Source organism: Bos grunniens, chromosome 27 (genome assembly GCF_055505025.1).
Source record: "Bos grunniens cultivar Pamir isolate PY7600 chromosome 27, Bosgru_T2T1.0, whole genome shotgun sequence".
NCBI classification, from domain to species: domain Eukaryota; kingdom Metazoa; phylum Chordata; class Mammalia; order Artiodactyla; family Bovidae; genus Bos; species Bos grunniens.
In genome coordinates this window covers 770,419-781,009 of record NC_141191.1, presented here as the reverse complement: position 1 = coordinate 781,009, position 10,591 = coordinate 770,419, and the positions used below count along the sequence as shown (strand labels likewise).

Here is a 10,591-nt window from a genome sequence, read left to right as displayed (position 1 = left end):
CAAGGCATCTGCGCGCAGGAGACTGGGGTTTGATCCCTGGGTCGGGAAGATCCCGCCGGAGAAGGAAATGGCAACCCACTCCCAGTATCCTCGCCTGGGAAATGCTACGGACAGAGGAGCCTGATGGGCCGCAGTCCATGGGTTGTATTCAAGTTGGGCTCAACCCAGCAACTACGAACACAAGTATTTCCAAAGACCACACTCAAGTGTGTGTGTGTGTGTGTGTGTGTGTGTGTGTGTGTGTGTGTGTATCTCCTCTTGCCGTCTTGGGGTCTGTCTCGGAATCTTCATGTATTTCTGCCTCTGTATCTCCTGACAGCCAGCTGCCGGCCCGTTCGTCTGGCCCCCGCCTCTCCCAGGCGCTCTGGCTCTGGCTGAGGAGCTTGCGTAGGCCAGCTGTTTCCCTTGGCGTCGGTGTGTGCGAGTGTCTGTGTGTCTGTCTGTGTGCCTGCCTGTGGCTCGTCTGCTCTCTCAGGAAGGTCGAGGGCTTGGCGTGGGGGCAAAGGGGGGGGGCCTCGGTAGTGCGAAGGGGAGGGGCTGAGGCGCTCCGGTCGACCGCGCCTCCCTGGCTTCTGGTGGGTTTGGGCACCGGACAGGTGCCGGGCAAGTTGGGCGCTCAAGTTTCGCTGCGCCTAGGCCCGCAGGAGGTTCAGAGGCCCCTGGGCCGCGGGGGATGGGAGGCGGCGGGCGCCGAAGACCGACACCTCCGGGGCCGCGCGGGCCGGAGCAGCGAATGGGATCGGGGGGGAGGCCCCGCTCAGCGAGCGCGGCCGGGTCTGGAGTGGCCGCGGGTGGGAGGGCGCCGAGACCTCCGCACCCCTCAGCCCAGCCCCCAGGCCCCGCGCGCACGCACGCACGCACGCACGCCCTCCCGGTCAATGGGGGGTCCTGGAAGCCCCTCGGGCCCCCGGGCCCGGCCAGGCGCTTGCTGATCTGGTGTTGCCGGTGTTCGGGGGGGCGGGCCGGCGTCAGCAGGCTGGAGTCCGGTCGCGGGTCGTGCGGCTCAAGTACAGCACGCCCCCCGACGAGAGGTGCGGCCCGTTGGCCCTACCTGCAGGGCAGAGCGAAAGGGACGCGAAGCGCAAGGCTCTTAGGGCGCCCCGAGCCAACCGCCACCGTCTCAGGCCCTATCAGCCTGAAGGCGCCCGATCTCGTCTGATCTCGGAAGCTAAGCAGGGTCGGGCCTGGTTAGTATCTTGGATGGGAGACCACCTGGGAATCCCGGGTGCTCGAGGCTTTTTGCCTACCAGAAGAGGTCCTTCAGCCCCCGCCGCGCGTCCCGATTCTTGGATCCCCCCCGCAGCCCCAGCCCCTCCCGGGCCGCGGGGAGCGAGTGGCCGGGGCCCCGACTCCCGCTGCAGACCTGGGTTGCCTCCGCGCGGCCCGCGAGCCCCTCCGCATTCGCATTCGGCTTCCAGGACACCCGACGACCGGCAGTCCCGTCTCCATCTGGGGCTCCTTTGGCTTGCCTCAGGCAATCCCTGGGCTTGCACCGACTCCAGCCAGAGCCCCAGCCCCCGCCCCACCCCCTGCCTCGCAGGCCATCGCGCATGCGCATGTGCGCGCGCAGGCACAGATAGATGTGCCCAAACGGGGCATCTATCTTGTTCACTTATACCTTGGGTGGATCTATGCCTGGGAGTCGGACTGCTGAACCATACGCTACTTCCACTTTTAGTTCCTTCGGGAACCTCCATATTCTTTTCCATACCGGCTCTACCCACGCCCATTCCTACTCACCGTGGAGGAGAGTTCCCTTTGCTCCACATCTTCTCCAGCATTGGTTATTGACAGACATCGCAGTGAGGCCCAATCGGGCTCATGTGAAGTGGTCCCTCCTTGGAGTTTGGAGTTGAGCCTCTCCAATCATTAGTGATGTGGAGCAAGACGACCTTTTGGAAATGCAGATGCAATGCTGTCACCTCCCTGCTCCAACGGCTCTCGTATTTTCCCAGCCTATTGAAGATACGACCACTTCCCTTCAGGCTTGCTCCTCACGTTCTTCTCTGATGTCTTTTGCCTGGAATGCCCTCTGCACTCTTTGGCTTCCATCCCATAGGGCATTTTTCGTTTCTTGAATGTCCTAAGTTTCCCTGGTCACATAGCCTTCCAAGATGCTATTTTCCCTGCCTGAAATTCTTCCTGCAACTCAACCCTGGTTTACCTAGGTTCAACCTATGGACCTCCACGAAATGGGGCCTCTGCAAAGCCTTCCCTGACACCCAGGTTTTGTGGTGAGGGAAGAGGCCCCTCTATAGGTTCTCAAAGGATCTGCCTGTGATGTATCATTAGAGTCGTCTCAGTGAAAGCAGGAACTCTGTGTCTTCTTCTCTCCGCCTTCTATTTCCTGAAACTTATTACATGCCTCCTAGCTCATCGTAGGTGCTCAGTATTTACTTAGTGTGTGAACGACAGAAAAGCTCTTGGAAGCCTCAAGGGGTCACTTGGCTCGGCCCTTTTGATCTCTTTGTATATTTGGCGAGTCAATTCTTTCCTTTCCTGGGTTGATGTGTACACTATATTCGAGGCACAACCTAAGGCATGAAGACATATCCATACATAGAGGTTCTTGCTTTCAAGGAACTCGTACAGCAGATTTCTACAAGTTAGGGCTTTTCAAATGCTCTAGAAGCATGTGAACGTTCAGTATGCTCCATTTTCATTTCAGAGAAAGATGGTTTGACTTCCATAGCAAAGGTGGAGACCTTCCAACGTTGAGGCCAATACTTATACCTTGACCATTTCAGGCAAGTCTTGTGGTTCCTTCTGGAGGTGTGTGGCTCTTGCAGAAATGTGAAGATCTTCCATCGTCCTCAGACTTTGGTGTCATTTGCAGTCATCCAGAAAGCTTCCAGGTCTAGGTTCCAGACCACCACCACACACAGTCAGTAGCCAACGGAGTGGATTCCAGGAATACGCATTGTTCACCGACATTACCGTTGATATTGTTGCTGCACACTCAATGCAGTGGGCAGGGCCTGGATTGTCCACTGGGTCTCATGTGGAATGGAAAGAAGGGCTCCCCCCCCCCCACACACACACACACCCCACCCCCACTGTTGACAGCCTTGTGACTAGAAACGGTCCCCGAAACAAGAATCAGACAAACCAGAGAAGCCCAGATGATAGTCCTTGAGATGAAGGAACTAAGCAGCTGGTTGAGATGGCACCAAGGGGAAAGGTTGCTCTTTTTGTCTGCCCCTCTACTCCTTTCTTCCTGGACGCCTTAGGGTTTTGTCATGGAGATTTGAAAGAAAGTGCACAAAAGTCATATGTGTTGAATCAAGATTTTGCATTTAACCATCTCTCAAAAAGGAAGAGAGCTTCACCTGCACATGTTTCTTCCAAAACCGTCAATTGCTTTTCAATTCTGGGGTTTCTCTCTTGCCTTGTTCAGTTAGCCTTAACAGTAAAAATCAACGAAAACTACATAAAGATTCAAAGATACCAACAAAGGACAGCTTCTGTTTTGGAAATCATCTTTCCATTTAGTAGAACACGAGCTCTATTCTTTGTATTTTGCCTAGGGAATTAGCAATGTCCTGGTTCAGATGGCAAGGTATCCGCGCCCAGGAGAATGGGGTTCGATCCCTGGGTCCGGAAGATGCCTCCCGTAGAAGGAAATGGCAACCCACTCCAGTATCCTCGCCTGGGAAATGCCACGGACAGAGGAGCCAGATGGGCCGCAGTCCATGGGTCGTATCAAAGTTGGGCTCAACCCAGCAACTACGAACACAAGTATTTCCAAAGACCACACTCAAGTGTGTGTGTGTGTGTGTGTGTGTGTGTGTGTGTGTGTGTGTCTGTATCTCCTCTTGCCGTCTTGGAGTCTGTCTCGGAATCTTCATGTATTTCTGCCTCTGTATCTCCTGACAGCCAACCGCCGGCCCGTTCGTCTGGCCCCGGCCTCTCCCAGGCGCTCTGGCTCTGGCTGAGGAGCTTGCGCAGGCCAGCTGTCTCCCTTGGCGTGGGTGCGTTCGAGTGTCTGTGTGTCTGTCTGTGTGTCTGCCTGTGGCTCGTCTGCTCTCTCAGGAAGGTCGAGGGCTTGGCGTGGGGGCAAAAGGGGGGCCTCGGTAGTGCGAAGGGGAGGGGCTGAGGCGCTCCGCTCGACCGCGCCTTCCTGGCTTCTGGTGGGTTTGGGCACCGGACAGGTGCCGGGCAAGTTCTGCGCTCAAGTTTCGCTGCGCCTAGGCCCGCAGGAGGTTCAGAGGCCCCTGGGCCGCGGGGGTTGGGAGGCGGCGGGCGCCGAAGCCCCACACCTCCGGGGCCGCGTGGGCCTGAGCAGCGAATGGGATCGGGGGGGAGGCCCCGCTCAGCGAGCGCGGCTGGGTCTGGAGTGGCCGCGGGTGGGAGGGCGCCGAGACCTCCACACCCCTCAGCCCAGCCCCCAGGCCCCACGCGCACGCGTATCCTGCCAGTTACTTCCTAGCACCAAACTGATTTTTCCTCAACATTGTTCAGTGCCTGTCATGGAGGGAAAGAGGGAGAGTTACTGAAAAAATATTCAAAGTCTCTTATAGGAAAATATTTTGAAATATTATATTTTAGAAGTATAGACTAGTAAATTTTTTTTAAAGTATTCATCCTATTATGTACAGGCTGTAAAATGCTATCAAGGGGCACTTTTGGATAAATACTTTAAAATATACGAGTCATTTTGGCCTGTGTGAAACAGACTAAATAGCCTAAGCCATGAGTTCCGTTTTAGTCTTAACTCAGATCAACTCGTGGTGGTGGTGGTGGTGGTGGTGGTCATTCGTTAAGTCGTGTCGGACTCCTTGTCACCCATGAACTGCAGCACGCCAGGCTTCCCTGTCCTTCACTATCAAAGAGCCCTGTCTTTTTCACTATCAAAGAGCCCTGTCTTTTTCGGCTACTGTTGTAAATGCCGTAGACTAGCTGATAAACAACAGAAAGTTGTTTCTTGTAGTCCTGGAGGCTGGGGAGTCCCAAGATCATCAGCAGGTGCCACGTCTGGTGAGTCATGTTTCCTGGTTCCTAGACTGCCTGCTGCTTCTCCCTGTCCTCGCAGCACGGGAGCCCATTCCTTCCTGGCCTGACCCCTCCCAGAGTGCCTGCCTCCTAGGATCATCACCACGTGCGGGGTGAAGTTTGAGGGCCCATAAACTGTCAGCCCATTGCAGTCCCTAAGTATACTCTGCATTATTTCAGTCTTTTGAAATAATTCGAGCTTTCCTAATAGCCCAATACATGTTCTTTTTGTTATATGTTCGTTGGGCTCTTGAAAATAATATGTATCAGTGGGAATGCAGTGTTCCGTGTGTATCAGTTACATCAGGTATGTCACTCATGTAATTCAGCTTCCAGTAGCCACGTTGAGTAAAAGCAGAAGTAGGTGAAATTACCTGTAATATATTTTATTTTAACACACCCCAAATATTATCATTTCAGCGTGTAATCAACATGATAAAACCTAATGCAATAGTTCACGTTCTTTTTTTCATGCTAAGTCTTTAAAATCCAGCATGTGTTTCAGGCTTGCAGCGCATCTCATTGTAGAGCCAGCCACATTTCAGGTACTTCATGGTTGCAGGTGACTACGTACCAGGGAGCCCAGTTCCAGGAGAGATGTGTCTTTAACGTCTCCCACTGGGATTATGAACTCGGCTGTTACTCCTTTTCTATTTCTGTCAGTTTTTATGTATTGATATTTTGAGGTTATGTTATTAGGTACATTCAAGTTTAGAATCCTCATCTTCTTGCTAGACTGAACTTGTATCAGTATGAGATGTTCTTTTTTATTGCTAGTAATGCTTCTTTCTTTAGACACTATTTGACAGTGATGTTGCCACGTCAGTTTTCTGTCCGTGTTAGCTTGGGTATCTTTTACTTTCACCTGTCTAAAAGACCTTCCATCTTAACATGTACCTCTGAATAGTGTATAGTTTTCACTGGAATCAGTTTGAGTATTGGCTCTGTTTATAATGTTGATATTTCAGTGTGTAGACACCATGTTGCTGTGTGATTTCTGTTTGTCCCACCTAGTCTGTGTTCTTTGCTCTTGCCTTCTTTTAGAAGTATGAAGTGTTTCTCTAGTTCTGTGCTCCTCTGTCAGGTTGTTGGGTGTACATTTGCAGACACAGCGTGTGTTTTACATTCAAGTCTAACTTAGTACTCTTACTGCCTCCCTGACACGACTGTTTCCTCCTTGTCACTGTCACACTTTAAACGGTTAGATATATTTTTGGCATTAACATCATTGTTTTGTAGAGTTAGTATTTACCCTCACAGTTACCTCATTGTTGGTCTTTACTTGTTTTTTATATTTCCATCAGAGACTACTTTTCTTTTTCCCAAAGCACTGCCTTAATATATTTTTTTAGTTCATGTGTGTGGGTGATGAGTTGTCTCATTTCCATTTGCCCTCAAAGTCTCTATTTTGCTTTCACTTTCGAAGAGAGTTTTTGTTGGATGTAGAATTCCAGGTTGGTGGTTATTTGTTTTTCAGCATTTTACAGATGCCAGTCCATTATCTTCTGACTTCCTTGTTCTTGGAAAGTCAGCTCTCAGTGTTGTTGTGCCGTTAAAAGCCACACCCTTTTTCCTCTGAGTGCTTGAACATTTGCTTCTTGCCTTAGGCACCCGCAGAGCTGCTGAAACCAATGTGTGGTTTTCATTTTTGACTCAATGGTCTGATTCTTGAACCAACTCTTACCACTGTCCCTGTCAGTCAGTTCAGTCGCTTTGTGTCTGACCCGTTGCAACCCCATGGGCTGCAGCACGCCAGGCTTCCCTGTCCATCACCAACTCCTGGAGCTTGCTCAAGCTCATGTCCATCGAGTCGGTGATGCCATCCAACCAGCTCATCCTCTGTCGTCCCCTTCTCCTCCTGCCTTCAGTCTTCCCCATCATCAGGTTCTTTTCCAATGAGTCAGCTCTTTGCATCAGGTGGCCAAAGTATTGGAGCTTCAGCATCAGTCTTTCCAATGAATATTCAGGACTGATTTGCATTAGGATTGACTGACTGATTGGATCTCCTAGTAGTCCATGGGGCTCTCAAGAGTCTTCTCCAACTCCCCAGTTCAGAAGCATTGATTCTTTGGCATTCAGCCTTCTTCATGGGCCAACTCTCACATCCATACATGACTACTGGAAAAACCATAGCTTTGACTAAATGAACTTTTGTTGGCAGAGTAACGTCTCTGCTTTTTAATATGCTGTCTAGATTTGTCATAGGTTTCCTTCCGAGGAGCAAGCATCTTTTAATTTCACCATCTGCAGTAATTTCGGAGCCCAAGAAAATAAAGTGTGTCACTGTTTCCACTGTTTTCCCATTTATTTGCCATGAAGTGATGGGGCTGGATGCTATGATCTTCATTTTTTGAATGTTGAGTTTTATGCCAGCTTTTTCACTCTCCCCTTTCACTTTCACTAAGAGGCTCTTTAGTTTCAGCCCCTGGAGGCATTTCTTATTCCCCTTTCTGTCTTTTCTCCACCATGAGGGTCCCCATTTATAGTTTTTAACAACATAGTTTAACAACAGATTCCTTCAATACATTCTATCCCTTTTCCCTCTTATATATATATTGTAACCGATCCGTCCTTCAGTTCACTGATCGTCTCTTCAGCTACATCCAATCTGATGTTAAGCCCAGAGACTGAGTTCTTAAATTCAGTCACTGTTATTGTAAAGTTCTAGATTGGTTTTGATTCTCAGAAATTTTTCCTTTTGTCAAGTATATTTTTGAACAGGTGACATTTGCATCTGATACCTCTAGCATACCTCTGATACGCTGATATATATCTCATACCTCTGGATCTGGTTCAGTTCTTTTTCTCTTGGTCCTGTTTGTTGTTACACCCTCTTTTGCTTCTTTGGTTGCATGTTGGACATTATGTTTGGAAAACCCTAGAGGTTCTGAGTGATGCTGCTTTCTCCAGAGTTTCCTCTGACGCAGACCTCCAGTAGGGACAGAGCTGTCTGTTCACTCAGGGCCTGAGGGACTTGAGGCTTGGGGGTCCTTTTAAGCTCAGTCTCAGCAGCCTTCACCCACCTTCCCCCCAGACCCCAGGGAGGAGCTTTCCAGCGTCTCCAGTGTCTGGAAACCTGGGGTGCCTCCCAGGGCCCCGCGTTCTCGGCAGGTCCTGAAGCCCACCGTCTCTCCTGAGCACCAGGAGGTGACTGATAGTCAGCACTCAGCCGGTTTGGGCAGAGTGTTGGGTACGTTTTCTGACATCCAGACTGACGCGTCAGGCCTGCGCTTGACTTTTTGTCTCCACAGCCCAAGGAACCCTCCAGAGCTGTGTGAGCCAGCCCCCTCTGCTTGACTTTTTCCCTTCCTTTTCTTCACAGAGTCAGCTTTGCTCAGATGCCCCGAGGGAACGAGCGGCCCTCTCAGTCTCCAGCTCCCTCACTGAGCTTCGGTTTTGTTTGAAATCTTGGATTGTGGCTGCCTAAGGACCTCTTTTAAACCTTATTTAGCTTTTCTAGCTCTTGGTAGGCTGACCTACAAGATGCTTGCGTCTGTCACTGGAAGTGGAGACACCCTGGGGGGGGGGTCTTCTGTCATCTGAAGCCACATGTAACAGTCACAGTAATTGTCTTGATCAAGTTAATTTGATACCAGGGAAAACAAGAACCAGGGGTCCTTGCTTGGTACCCATGGCTGTGTTTCTGGTCAGAGTCCCCAGCTTGCCTGGGCTGTTTCAGTGCCACGTGAACTTGGGAAGGAGGTGGAGCAGGCGGCCCACGCGGCCTGGAGACAGAGGAGCCGGTCTCCCCTCTGCCCTTGCCCCTGGCGGCCCAGGGCAGGCCTTGCAATGCCGGGCTGCTGGTGGTGGAGGCCAAGGCTGAGGAGGGAGGGGTTACGTGACCTGTATTCTGTGACATGGTCACACGTGGGTTTTCTTTTTCAGTTTGAAAAAATGACTGCTTTTAGTCTTCCCTCCAGTTTCACTTTAAGGTGGAAAATGAAGATTTTATTCGTAAAGTTGAGCACAGTGACCTTACAGTCTTTTTGAAAGCAACAGTTGAGGTTTTAAGAACACATCTCAGAGAACTCCAGTAGATAAAGCTAAAAAAAGAGAACGTGTTCAGGGTGAACTGCGGGCAGGACCCCAAACTGTACCCTGTCTCTCCCAGAGTGTGTAATTGCTGAGATGGGTGGATATAGGACCCAAAGCACCCTGGGGACCGAGGTCCTCAAATGACAGCAGAGGGCCGGGCTGAGCCAGGAGCAAGTGGCCTGTGCCCTGGCGAGTGGAGAACCGCGAGGGTGGGAGTGGAGCCAGGAGAGGGGTGGGAGACTCAGGCGGGGTCTGGGAGGTGCTGGCTGTCGCGGCTCGAGGCAGGGACACCCCTGAACCTCCACCATGCAGTCCCCACGGGGCAGAGTCGTCTGGCAGCCGAGGGTCGAAGTAAAGAGGGCGAGTTCACAGCAGATTGAATGAACCCCTGTACCCACTGTGGGTTCATTTTAAGTGCCTGGAGTGAGGTTGGTCAAGCCCTTGCTGAGCTCGAGTGAGAGTTCCGACAGGGAGGACCGAGCTCAGGGTGAGAGTGAGGGGCAGCTAGCGTCGTGAGTCCTCCGCAGCTGAGTGGGTTCTGGGGACGCCCTTGAGTTCAGGGCTGCCCTTTCAGTAGCCTCACTGGAGGCTTGTTTGGGGGGTAGAGGGGGCAGAAGCCCACTTAGAAGATGTGCTCATTCCCAGGGCTGGTGGTTTCTGAAGGAGTTTATACTGGTTGGTTCGACTGTGACCCAGTACCTTGCAGGGTCGTATTTGACAGGGGGCCTGAGCTGTGGGCACAGCCTGCCTTCTCCTGCACTCCGCACTCAATTGTTGACTTTTTGGCAGCCCCTCTCCCCTCTCTGCACCCTTGACAGTGGACCTGAGCCCAGCCCCCCTGTTGCCACGGAGCCCCTTGTGACCGAGTGGGTTCCAGTTCTGGGCTCCTGGGAGATGTGCTGGAGGCGGAGCCTTCATGCCATTTGGTGGTCATAGTGTGAGAGCAGTGGTCATAGTGTGAGAACGGTGTGTGTGAGAGTGGTGTGTGAGAGCAGTGTGTGTGAGAGTGGTGGTCGTAGTGTGAGATTGGTGGTGATAGCTCGGTAGCCGAGGTATCCTACCGTGAAACAGCGGTTGCCCCCGAGTGGGGGGCTGCCCCTATCCGCGAGGATGGGTCACAGAAGGGCCCGCCTTTGGGCGTTATTCCAGCGCTGCAACCCCAAGGCAAAGGCGAAGACTAGGAAGGACTTGGCCTCGGCCCACGTCCTGGAAGCAGAGCAGCCTGAGGTGAGAGCAGCCGGGGGCTGGGCCCGTCAGATTGGCCCTCACCCGGCGAAGCATTGGGGTTGTGTTTCATTTTGTTAGCATGGTTGTGGGCCCTGCTGGCCAGGGCATTCTGGCCTTAGTGGGCAGGATCGACCCCAGCAGGTTTACCTTGTAAGAGGTTGTGCAGTTGCTGCATGGAGGATGGGCGGGGGCCCCACAAGAAGGGAAACACTGGCTGGAGAAGTCACTGGGGCACATGGACTGAGCTATAGAGTCAGTCCTTGAAGCAGAAAGGGTAAGGCCCTTAATGTCTCCCTTCTTGCAAAGAAAGGATATACGGGCTGGAGGAATCTCTGGG

General features: G+C 52.1%; 1 pseudogene; it reads left to right on the top strand.

The window, feature by feature from the left end:
- The first annotated feature begins 1,117 nt into the window (after positions 1-1,117).
- LOC147343350 (5S ribosomal RNA) lies at positions 1,118-1,237 on the top strand (annotated as a pseudogene).
- The last annotated feature ends 9,354 nt before the right edge of the window (positions 1,238-10,591 follow it).